Consider the following 12,109-nt stretch of genomic DNA (forward strand, 5'->3'; position numbering starts at 1 on the left):
TTTCTCTTTCTTTCTTCCTCCCTCCCTCCCTCCCTTCCTCCCTCCCTCCCTCCCTCCCTTCCTTCCTTTCTCCCTTTCTTTCTCCTTTTCTTTTTTATTAGTTTCAGGTGTACAAAACAATGTAATAGTTAGACATGTATACCCCTCACAAAGTGATAACCCCCCTCCCCCAATTTACTACCCCTCTGACATCGCACGCAGCCATTACATTTCCACTGTCTCTATTCCTTATGCTGTGCTCCGCTTCTTGTGACTATATATATATAATTATAGTTGACATTCATTATTATTCAGTTTCAGCTTCAGGTGTGCAGAGTTTTTAATTTTAGTGAAGTCCAGCTTCTCAATTATTTTTCATGGATTGTGCCTTTTGTGTTGTATCTGAAAAGTCATTGCTATACCCAAGGTCATCTTGGTTTTCTCCTACCTTCTAGAACTCAATATTGTCGTAGTTTTACATTTTCCACTTTAGGTCTATGATCCATTTTAAGTTGATTTTTGTGAAGAGTGTATGGTCTGTGTCTAGATTCATTTTCTTTTGCATGTGTATGTCCAGTTTTTCCAGTACCATTTGTTGAAAAAAACTATGTTTGCTCTATTGTATTGCCTTTGCTCCTTTGTCAAAGATCTGTTGAGTATATTTATCTGGGTCAATTTGTGGGCTCTCTATTCTGTTCCATCAATCTCTTTGTGTATTCTTTCACCCACACCACACTGTCTTGATTACCATAGCTTTGTAGTAAGTCTTAAAGTTGAGCAGTGTCAGTCCTCTGACTTTTTTTCACTTGCATGATTTTTATTCTTTTAAATTTGTTAAGGTGTTTATTGTGGCCCACAATATGCTCTGTCTTGGTGAATGTTCCATGTGAGCTTGAGAAGAATGTGTTCTCTGCTGTTGTTCGGATGAAGTAGCCTATGGATGCCAATTATATCCAGTTGCTTGATGGTGTTATTGAGCTCAACTATGTCCTCACTGCTTGTCTGACTGCTGACTCTGTTCATTTCTGAGAGAGACGTGTTAAAGACTCCAACTATAATAGTGGATCATCTATTTCTCCTTGCAGTTCTTTCAGTTTTTGTCTCATGCATTTTGCTGCTATTTTGTTGGGTGCACATGCATTAAGGATTGCTATGCCTTTTTGGAGAACTGATCCCTTTATCACTATGTAACCCCTCGCTTTATCCCTAATAGCTTTACTAGCTTTGAAGTCCACCTCATCTGAAATTAATGTACGTATTTTGCTGTGTATAATGTGCTCCCGTGTATAATGTGCACCCATAATTTTGGCCCAAACCTTCAGGGAAAATATCTTTCATTTTAACTTTTTAATTCAAGTTTTTATTTGTTTACATTTAGGTACTTGTTTTTTGTATTATAAAGAAATTTTGTCATTTATTTTTTAACATATTATGGTACAGGAAATTTTATGCAACAATTACAAAACATGAGAACAGATACAAGGTACAAGAAATTTTATACCGGTAACAAATTCACGATATTTACACATCATAGAAGGCCAAGAACTCTTCGTTGTTGCAAGTTCGTCCTAAGTTCAACAAAACCGATTATCATACTCCAGGGTATTATTTTTCATGTGGTTATCGTTATTGATTTCTACAGTTAAACTTTTAACTCATAAGCATAAATAAAACAATTAAAAACATTCATGTAGATACAAAATTAGTACTACCCATGTATAATGTGCATCCTTATTTTTCCCTCCCAAATTTGGGCAAAAATGTGTGCATTAAACATGGCAAAAGACAGTACCTACTTCCACATTATGTTGATTAGTGTTAGCATGGTATATCTCTCTCTATGCCTTTATTTTTTTTCCCCTTCTTCCGCCTTCCCCCCCCACACACACACACACTCCAGTTCAAGCCGGTGTTTCTCAGTCTAGTTGTGTAGGACACAGCTCCCTGGCCCATGCTGGTATTATGAGCGTTGCGCTGCCCCCGGCTGAGGCAATCTGTAACCAGTCACCGGTCGGCCACTCACAGCAGCTCATGGCAACTCACAGCAGCTCTTGCTGGCTGTCAACCACTCACGATGGCTGCCGGCCACTCATGGCGGCACATGGTAGCCCGAGGCAGCCCACGGCAGCTCACACCAACCTCCGGCTGCCCACGGCAGCCCAGCTCCAGGGAGAGCTGTTGTTCACAATCTTAGCTGTAGAGGGCGCAGCTCACTGGCCCATGTGGGAATCGAACAGGCAACCTCGGCGTTAGGAGCACGGCGCTCCAACCACCTGAGCCACCAGGCTGGCCCTATCCCTTTACTTTTAATTTATATGTGTCTTTATATTTAAAGTGAATTTCTTGTAGACAGCATATAGTTGGGTCTTGTTTTTTTGATCCTCTCTGACAATCTCTGTCTTTCAATTAGTGTGTTTAGGCTATTGATGTTTAAAGTGGTTATTGATTTAGTTGGATTAATGTCTACCATATTCATTACTGTTTTCTATTTGTGGCTCTTGTTCTTCTTTTTGTCTTTCACACTTTTTCTGCCTTTTGTGGTTTTGAGCATTACATATGATTAATTTTCTCTCCTTTCTTAGTATATCAATCATACTTCTTTTCCCGGCTGTTTTTAGTGATTGTCCTAGAGTTTGCAATATATATATTTACAAGTAATCCAAGTATAATTGCTATCTTTCATTTCACTTATACATAAGCAAACATATTCAAATGCATTAGTACTATTATTATTTTGAACAAACTATTATCTGTTAATCAATTAAGAATAAGAAAAATAAAAATTTTAATTTACATTAATATATTAATTCTCCTATGTTCTTCTTTTCTTCACGTAGATCTCAGTTTCTGACCTAAATCATTTTCCTTGTCACTAAAGAATTTCTTTTAACATTTTTTACAAGGTAGGTTTACTGGCAGCGAATTTCCTCAATTTTTGTTTGTCTGAGAAAGTCTTTATTTCTCCTTCACCTTTGAGGATAATTTTTCAGGGTACAGAATTCTATGTTGGTGTCTTTTTTTTTCTAAATGTTTCACTCCATTTTCTTCTCACATGCATGGTTTCTGAAGAGAAGTTGGATGAAATACTTATTTTTGCTCCTCTATAGGTAAGATGTTTTTTCTTCTAGCTTCTTTTAAGATAGTTTTCTTTATCTTTGTTTTTTTGAAGTTTGAACATGATATGCCCATGAGTAGTTTCTTTGGCATTTATCTTACTTGGTGTTCTCTGAGGTTCCTGGATCTGTAGTTTCATATCTGACATTAATTTGGGGAAATTCTCAATCATATTGGCTCAAACATTTCTCCTCCTCTTCCTCCTCTTTCCTCTCTCTCTCTCTCTCTCTCTCTCTCTCTCTCTCTCTCTCTCTCTCTCTCCCTCCCTCCCTCCCTCCCTTCCTCCCTCCCTCCTTCTCTCCCTTCCTCTCTCTCCTTCTCTTTCTTTCTGGTATTCCCATCACATATATGTTACACCTTTTGTAGTTTTCCCACAGTTCTTGGATACTCTTTTTTTTTTCAGTTTTGTTTGTTTGTTTTTGCTTTTCAGTTTTGGAAGTTTCTATTGTCATATCTTCAAGCTCAGAGAGTCTTTCCTCAGCTATGTTTTGTCTACTAATAAGCCCATTAAAGGTGTTCTTCATTTCTATTAGCATGTTTGATCTCTAGTCTTTCTTTTTGATACCTTCTTAGACTTGCCATCTCTCTGTTTACATTATCTGCCTGTTCTTGCATGTTGTCTACTTTATCCATTAAAGCTCTTAGCATAGCAATCATAGTTTTAAAAAATCCCTGGTCTGGTAATTCCAACCTTCCTGCCACATCTGAGTCTGGTTCTGATGCTTATTCAGTCTCAAACTGTGTGTTTTTAGTTTTTGTTTTTGCCTTTTAGCATGTTTTATAATTTTTTTGTTGAAAGGTGAATATGACATACTGGGTAAAAGGAACTGCAGTAAACAGGCCTTTAGTAATGTGGTGGTGAGGCATGGGAGAGGAGGAGCATTCTATAATCCTTTGATTAAGTCTCAGTCTTCTGCGATGCTGTGCCCCTGAACTGTGAACATCACCAGTGTTTCTCAGTTTCCCCCCCATAAGAGTGGCTAGAGTAGGCTGCAGTTGGGTATTTCCCTTCCCCCATGTGGAAGGCTAGCGCCAGCTAGAGTCAAATATTTCCTTCCCCCAGGTGAATTAGGCTCTGCTAAAACCCCAGAAGGTTAGGTGCTGGTAAATCGGTTTCTCCAGAGGGCAGGACTTTTTAAGAAGAATAGAATGTTCTGGTGCATTTCAAAATAATTACTTTTCATCTTTCCCTGCGAGAAGCACAAAGAGTTTTTCCCAATATTCACTCTGAAGACCTGGTTGAGCTCCTGGAGATAATATTCACAAAAGCTGGGTGGTCTCCTGGAGTTTTTAAATCTCAGGTTTGTCCACACTGAGCCACTAGAAATTCTTCAATGACAATTCAGGTTTTCCTACCCCGGTACTAGTTCTCACAGAGGTTTCTTCTGCTCCTGGGTTTCTGCTCTAAGTTGTGATTCTTTGTATCTCCTTCTCTGTCTCTCCAATTTAGGGGGTAGCATTTTGCCCTGTGACTTCACTTCTGTTATGGATCTAAGCTTTTTAATTGTTGTTCAATGGAGTGGAGACTTCTAAGCTCCTCGTATGCCAAACTGGAAACCACAAGTCTCTATGGTTTTTTCTATATGTTTATTTATATCTTGTCTCCCTGATTATCCTGTCATCTCTGTGAGACAGGAATTTTGTCTGTCTTATTCATTTTACGAGTATATTCGTAGTGCCTAGTACTGTGCCTGGCACATGGTGGGTGATCAACACTCAATGTGCATTTAATGAAAAAATGGGGGTACTGGGAGTCAGAAGATCTAGGTTGTGTGATCTTGGGCAAGTCCCTTCCTCTCTTCCAGCCTCTTCTTCCTCACTATCTGATGCGGTTCTTGTTTGGTTACTTATTGTCTGTCTCTACTGGAATGTACGCTCCATGAGATCAGAAATCTCATCAGTCAGAGAGCCTGGCACAAAATAGGTTCTCTACTAATACTTGTTGAATGAATGAACGGACGACTGAATGACTGAATCTACAAAAGGAGGGCATGTACCTTGGTAATCAGATGGCAGGCATTTCTGGGAACTTTCCCTTTTCCATACCCTGATGAGGGTGCCTGTCTGGGCTAGTTTTATGTACTCTTAAGAGAGCTTAATGCCTCTCTAGGAGAGGAACGCAAATAGGTCACATGGGTTAAGATGATCAGACGTGTATGGGAAAACAACTTGCCGAACTTTGGAACTCAGCAGCTTCCCTGTGTGTCAGCCAGAACACAGGCTGTGCTCCAACAAGTGTGTCTGACAACAATTGGAAGCTTGATGTTGAGCCCTTCAAAATCACATAGACTTAGGTCATGTGACCCAATTTCTTGGTTTTGCCAAGAAGGGGGTGTGCAACTGGGAGAAGAGCGTGCAGTTATTTACCAGTTTCTTCCTAAGGGCAAAAAAACAGAATGTTCAGCATTTGTGGGAGGGGCAGGAGTTGTGTTCTGCCTGAGGAATTTCTGCTCCCTGGATGGGCAGGGTCACGTGACAAACTTCCATAGCTCAGCCTGGCATTAGAACGGGCCCTGCCCAGAAGCAGGGGAACTGGGTGTTATTGGGTCATTTTTACCCACAAAAATGTTTTGGCTCTGCAAAAAGGTACATTCTCATAGAAAATAACCCCCTCAGATTAACATCTCTTCAATGCAGCCTGCCTGTCTTGAATGTAAGGTTGAAGGGTGGAAGACAGTGGTGATTGGCGGGATAAGGCCGGATTTGATGATGTGCAAGGCCTCTTTCAGCCCCAAGAATTGAAGATTCTGTGCTGATGCTCCTTTTAAAATGGTCTTCTCTGGAATTTTGACTGGATATTGGAGCCCCAGATTTTGGCCTGGGGCTTCCTGTTTTAGGGATCACTTTCCCTTTTGACTCCATACATACATTTAAGAGGATAGTCTGAACTCCCAGTTTCTGGAATCTTTCTGTTGAGAGGCTTCTTGGGTTACCTCCTAAGAACCCCTTGGCAGGGAAATTGTGGAAAAACAGTTCTATAGCAGTAGAGACACCCCCTCCCCGCAAGGGTCTACTCTGGCTTGCTCTGTTCCTAGAGCACATGGTCACACCTTACAGCCAGCTCTAGCCCACTGGAGTAGGCAGTGGTCATAGACCCTTTTATGATGGCCTTTTCTATGCCCTCTTCCTTTTTTCTTCTTCTCATCTCTCAATATAGCCAAATACCTGAGGAATAAATGCTGGTTACTTACTCCAACATCCATTGTTCTCTTCCTTAAAAACAGAAACTTGAATTTGTTTGGGAATAGCAATATACCCAGTTAAAGAAAGCTGCCCTTAGGAGGAGTGACCAGACTACATTCTAGCCAATGAGATGTAAGCAGAAGTGTTGTGCAGTATTTATGGGAAGCTTCGTCAATAAGAAGGAGTGATTTTTCTTCCCCTTCCTCCTTTCTACTGTCTGGATTGTGGATACAATGGCTGGAGCTTTAGCAACCATCATGGACAATGAGGCAACTTGCTAAATATGGTGGGTCAGCAACTTGGAAGAAGTTTGGGTGTCTGGTGACTTTATAGAGTCACCCTATCAACCCTATACTGCCTGCTTTGATTGGAATTTCCTTAGGAAAGAACCATGGGAATGCCTCTAGGCTGTCTGCAGTTTCCCTTCACAGTAAAGCCCATGAGAACCTGCACCACATCTCAGATTTGCCACAGTATCCTCAGTGCCTCGCCTGGTGCCTGACAAATAGAACAGGCTCAATTAAAAACTGTTGAAAGAATAAACAGTTTGTTGCTTTCGTAACTGACGTAATTAACAGGCCAGTTTACTTGTGTGATTTGAAAGACTGGGAAAGCTCTCCCCTCGTACTCATCCACAAAATTTCTTCCACCACATCTGAAACTTGCGTGCATTTGTTTCCTGATCAGCCTGTGACAGGTACTGTGTTCAGCTCTGAGGATATAGTGGTGAGGAGAACAGGTAGCGTCCTGCTCTCCGGGAGCTTCTGGTGCAGTGAGGCAGACACAACAAACAAAAATATGTGAACCGGTCTTTACAATCTGGGATAAGTGCAAGGAGAGAAACAGTAATGGGGGAAACTTCTTTAGACAACGGTATGGTTGAAAGCCTCTCAGAGGAAGGGAGTTAGCTAAAGGATGGGAACAAACAGCCATGAAAATGGTGGGAGCATTCTGGACTGAGGGAACCACATGCACAAAGGCTCTGAGATGTATTTAAGGAATGAAAGAAGCTCAGTGGGGCTGGAGCTGGGTAAGGGGGGGTGTGATGTGTGAAAAGCCTGGAGAGGTCATCAGAGGCCACATCACGTAGGCATCTGTAGGCTGTAGGAAGGAGTTTGGACTTTATTCTAAGTGCAGTGATAAGCCTTTGATAAGCTTGAAGCATGGGGACACCAGGATCTGATTTTGCATTAAGAAAGTCAGTCTGGCTGCTGTGTGGGATTGGACAAGGACCAGTGTGCAAGCAGGGAGACCAAAGTGTGAGGCTTTGTCTCCATGTGAGAGAGGAGGGTAGTTTAGACCAGGTAGTGGCCACGGGGCTTTAAAGCAGGGACTCGAGGTGTGTCTTGGAGATCGAATGGACCACACTGGGCAATGGATTGGCTGTGGGAGCCAACGGGGAGGGAGGAATCAAGGGTTCTGGTTTGAACAGCTGTGTAGATAGATGATGGTGCCTTCCACTGAGGTGAGATACACTGGGGGAGGTGGGAGGCAAGACTTTGACTTTGATCACGTATATACTGACGTACTGGTGAAACACGCAAATGGAGCTGTCGCAGAGACAGTTGAGTATTTGAGTCCAGAGCTCCGGGGAATGCTTAGGACTGGAAATATAAATTTCATGTTGCTTAAGGCCTTGGAATAGATGGAATCCATCAGAGAGAAAGACTGTAGAGGGGTAGAGTTGAGTCCAGAGGCACTCCAGCAGTTAAAGGAGGAGAAACCCGCAAAGGTGACTGAAAATTATGAAAATTAGGATTATTTGTATACTATCCACCATCCCCAACAGCACGCTTTCGAGTTTGAGGAGGCTAATCTATAGCACCTGTTGTCTTCTGCCTGAAATCAGAATCAATCAGAGAGACATAGACATGAGTCAGGCAGGAGACAGGAGTATCGCTTTCATGAATCACAGAGCTGCTTGGAGAAAGAGGAGCAGAGTTGTCTGTAAACAGGCCTGCTACTGCGAGCAGCTTACTATGAGTAGCTCTCTCTTCTGGAACCATAAAATGAGCTCCAGGAGCACAGAACCCCTGTCTGACCTGGTCTGTGCCCAGCAGAGGGCCTGGTGCACAGTAGGTGCCAATGTTTGTTGAATGAGTGTATCTGGATGTCAAAGTTGAGACAGTCTTCACAGGAATTAACCAGGGAGCTTAAAAATGCCTATACCCAGGTTACAAGCCCAGACCCATTTTGGCAGCATTTCTGGGGGTGGGCTTCAGGCATCAGTACTGCATTAAATGATCTCCAGGTGGTTCCAACACACAACCAAGGATGAAAACCACTGCTCTTGTTTTACAGATGGGGACACTGAGGCTTAGAGAAAGAGGCTCATGTGTAACATGAGGGCTCGTCCTGGCCCTGCTGCTGACTGCGTGCGTGGCTAGGACAAGCCTGTTTCTCTCGCTAAGACTCAGTGAGGAGACTGGGACAGTTAATTTCAAGAGCCCCATTTGGCCCTAAAGGCATATTACTCTGTTCTCTGATCCCAAGTGTGACTTAACTCCCTGGAATAAGGTATCATTTGTGCCTGAAGCTGCTTCTGCACGATGGTTAGGTTAGTTTTGCACCTGAATGACTGAGTTCTGTATTGCAATGGACAGCAAAGCAGGGATGTGTGGGACAGTTCAGAACCCATGGAGCAGTCTGTGGTGGAGAATTTGTCCTGTTTTCTCTTAGGTCGTGGCAACCGGAAGTTCACCGGTAGAACAACAAAACAACGGAGGAGTCAGCTGAGGAAAGTCCACTGGGCTGGGGCCGTCTTTTCTGCTCACGTTCCTCCTCTTCTAGTTCTTGTCTTCCCCTGACCACTCCCTCCGAGTCAGCCCTTTTTCATTCCTTTCCTTCCCTCTCCATTTATATACATCAGTCTCAAGTCTTTCAAAGGCGAGTCTGTTCCCTCTGCAACCAGAAGTGGTTCACAAAATGATAAAGGCGGGGAAATAAGGCTGTAGGTGATTCCTGCCTCTATGAAATTACATGAGGTGTTGTGGCGCTCAGCATGTGTTGGTCTTTAAAAGTGGCTGTTTCTTCAGCAACTTGGTAAGCCCTCGATATGAGGATAAAGGGGGCTGGGGGCTGGAAGGGAAACTGAGGGCTCCAGCAAAGAGGTAATGTGTACAAGGCTCACAGGTGCAGGGCTCTTCCAGGCCTGGGTACTTACTAAGCACCGGGCTTAGAAACGATCCTAGGTAACCGCTTTATTTTGCAAATTGCAACACTCAGGTCTAGAGACACTGATGACTTGCCCAAGGTCATATAGCTTGTTAGCCAACGACAAGGACCACACCCCACGACTCCTGACTCCTCTTCCTAGAACACCTCAGCTGCCTCAGTCTTCCTCAAAGTGACCTTTAGGGACCAGTTTAATTTTATACAACAGTGGGGCTTGTGGTAAGGACTAGGAAGGGGAAATGCCAAAAAGAATAGACAAAAAGATAAAAATGGAGAGGCGGTCACAATCGTCAGCTAGGATTTTCCTATGTCTGTCTCCGACACCTCCGCAGCTGGCCTTTCCTCCTCCCTCAAGTGGCCTTACTGTGGGTGGCCTCGCGAGGCTCAGGCTCCGGGCGGCTGCTCGTCCTCCTTCTACACCCACTTCCTGGGGCCCGTATCTTCTCATGTCACTTCAGCTCCTGTGACACGCAGACGCTCCAGCATCTGGTGCTCTAGCCCTGGACTTCACACTTATTTCTGCAGCTGGTTCGGAGATAAATATGTAAATGTGCTTATGTAAATATGCTTAGCTCAGATGGAAATCAAAATTGGAATTCATTTTCTTTTCTGAAAATCGGCAGCCTTTTTCTACATCTGGTTCCTTCAGTACTTCTGTATTCTCCCAATCCTCCAGACTCAACCTTTCACGGCCCCAGAGGCTGGGGGGAGGTGGGAATAGGGAGTTGGTGTTTAATGGGGGCAGCGTTTCAGTTTGGGAAGATGAAAAAGTTCTGGAGATGGATGGTGGTGATAGTTGTACAACAGTGTGAATGTGGTCAATGCTACTGGACTGCACACTTAAAAATGGTTAAGATGAAACATTATTTCACCACAATTAAAAAAACACGCATTGAAAAAACTTTCAAGTCATCCTCAACTCATGGATACTTTGCTTTCTCCTCCCCAGCTCACTTTGTTACCAGGTCATGCTGATTTTTGACTTAGTGGAAGTTCCTCAAACTTTCATATACCTCCAGCATCAGCAGGGAAGCTTGCCTGAGTGCCACTCCCCTCTAGTCTGGGACTGGGGCCTGGAATCTGAATTTAAACAAACTTCCCAACAAACCTGATACAGACTGACACAGACCACACTCGGAGAAATACTGCCTTTCGGTGTCCTTTTGGCTTTGTCCCTTTGTCTCCTTTCCACGACCCTTCTCCCTGTTCCGGCTGGCTCTCATCTCCTCACACCTGGATTACAGCAACAGCTGGCCTGCCTTCAGCTAGCCTTTCTCTGCTCCATCCTCTACAGCTGCCAGGACCCATCTTCTGCAAATATCTTTGGCATCACATCATTTCCCTGCTCAGAAGCCTACTGTGGCTCCCTCAGACTTATTAGATCCTATCTCACTTCATTTGGCTGGGAGCCAGCCAAGTTAGCCTCCCATTCTTCCCCTTTCCTCCTTCCTTCTTTACTTCCATCCCTCCAGGCTCATTGGCCATTTTAAATCTTATGTTAGCCCCTCTGCTAGTTTGGGGTGGTCTCCTTTCCACCCTCCACACCCCACCCTTGGAATACTTCTGGTTACACAGGGGAATCATGAAAACTGTTGGGATTCTCCATCCTTTTTCTGAATGAATTGTCTCCCCCACGCCCCCAAGCCCCGGCTGAGCCATTCACTAGCTGCATGACTTGGGCAAGTTGCTTCACTTCTGTGTGCCTTAGTGTTGTCATTTTCTCATCTGTAAAATGGGGATCTTAATGGTACATCCTCATGGGTTTGTGGAGAAGATGAAAAGAATCAATAGACGTAAAAGGGTTTAGAACAGTCTATGACACCAAGTGCCATGTAAGTGTTAGCTATTATTATTAATTATTGTTAAGATGGCCCCTTCCAGCCAGCTCCTCCCTGGAAGCCACTTCTGTTTGGAATAGCTCACTGATGGAGTTCTCTGTCAAACCTTGTGCGATCTAGGGGATGTGGTTACGTGTTAAGTATTTTAGTCCCAATGAGCTTCTCTGCATGAGACAACCTGAAGAACTGGGCTGTCCACAAAGCTCTAGTTGTGTCCATTAATTCCTAACCTACAAGGAGGAGAGGAGGGGAGATTTGAAAGCAAGATTTTTCCAGGATAAGTAGGATGATGTTGGGACAATTTCAAAACACCCTAAGGGACAGTGGGTTGTGCACCTTCTTTCCTATGGTCTTTCTAGAGTCCTTCTCCCTACACACCAAGTTCCAATGGCCCCGCTTCCTCACCTGCTTACTCTCTGGGTTCCTTCCAGAGCGCAGTAGGGAGCACCTTCCCTGGTGACAGTTCCCAGCCTGAGAGCCTTGCACCTTGCACCCCAGCAGTCCTTGTCTGTAAATCATCTACCACCCACATTTCTGTTCTACTTTTCAAATCCACCTGTGTGCTTTTGTGGCAAACACAATACATTCCTTTAAAAGCGCCCACTGAACTCGGTCAGTTTGTCATTATGTGCTCTCTGGCAGTGAATGCTAAAAGTTCAGCTACTATCGGGTTAGGGGAGGTCTGATGATATTTTTTCATATTTAAAGTGGGCCCGTGTGGTCACACAGGCTGGGAACCGCTGCACTATGGGATATGTGGGCGCTGTGGGAGTAGCACTGAGCTCTCTGGCTCTTAGTTTTCTTGTCTGTCAAATGGAGGT

This window comes from Rhinolophus sinicus, chromosome X, assembly GCF_036562045.2.
Source record: "Rhinolophus sinicus isolate RSC01 chromosome X, ASM3656204v1, whole genome shotgun sequence".
Taxonomy (NCBI): domain Eukaryota; kingdom Metazoa; phylum Chordata; class Mammalia; order Chiroptera; family Rhinolophidae; genus Rhinolophus; species Rhinolophus sinicus.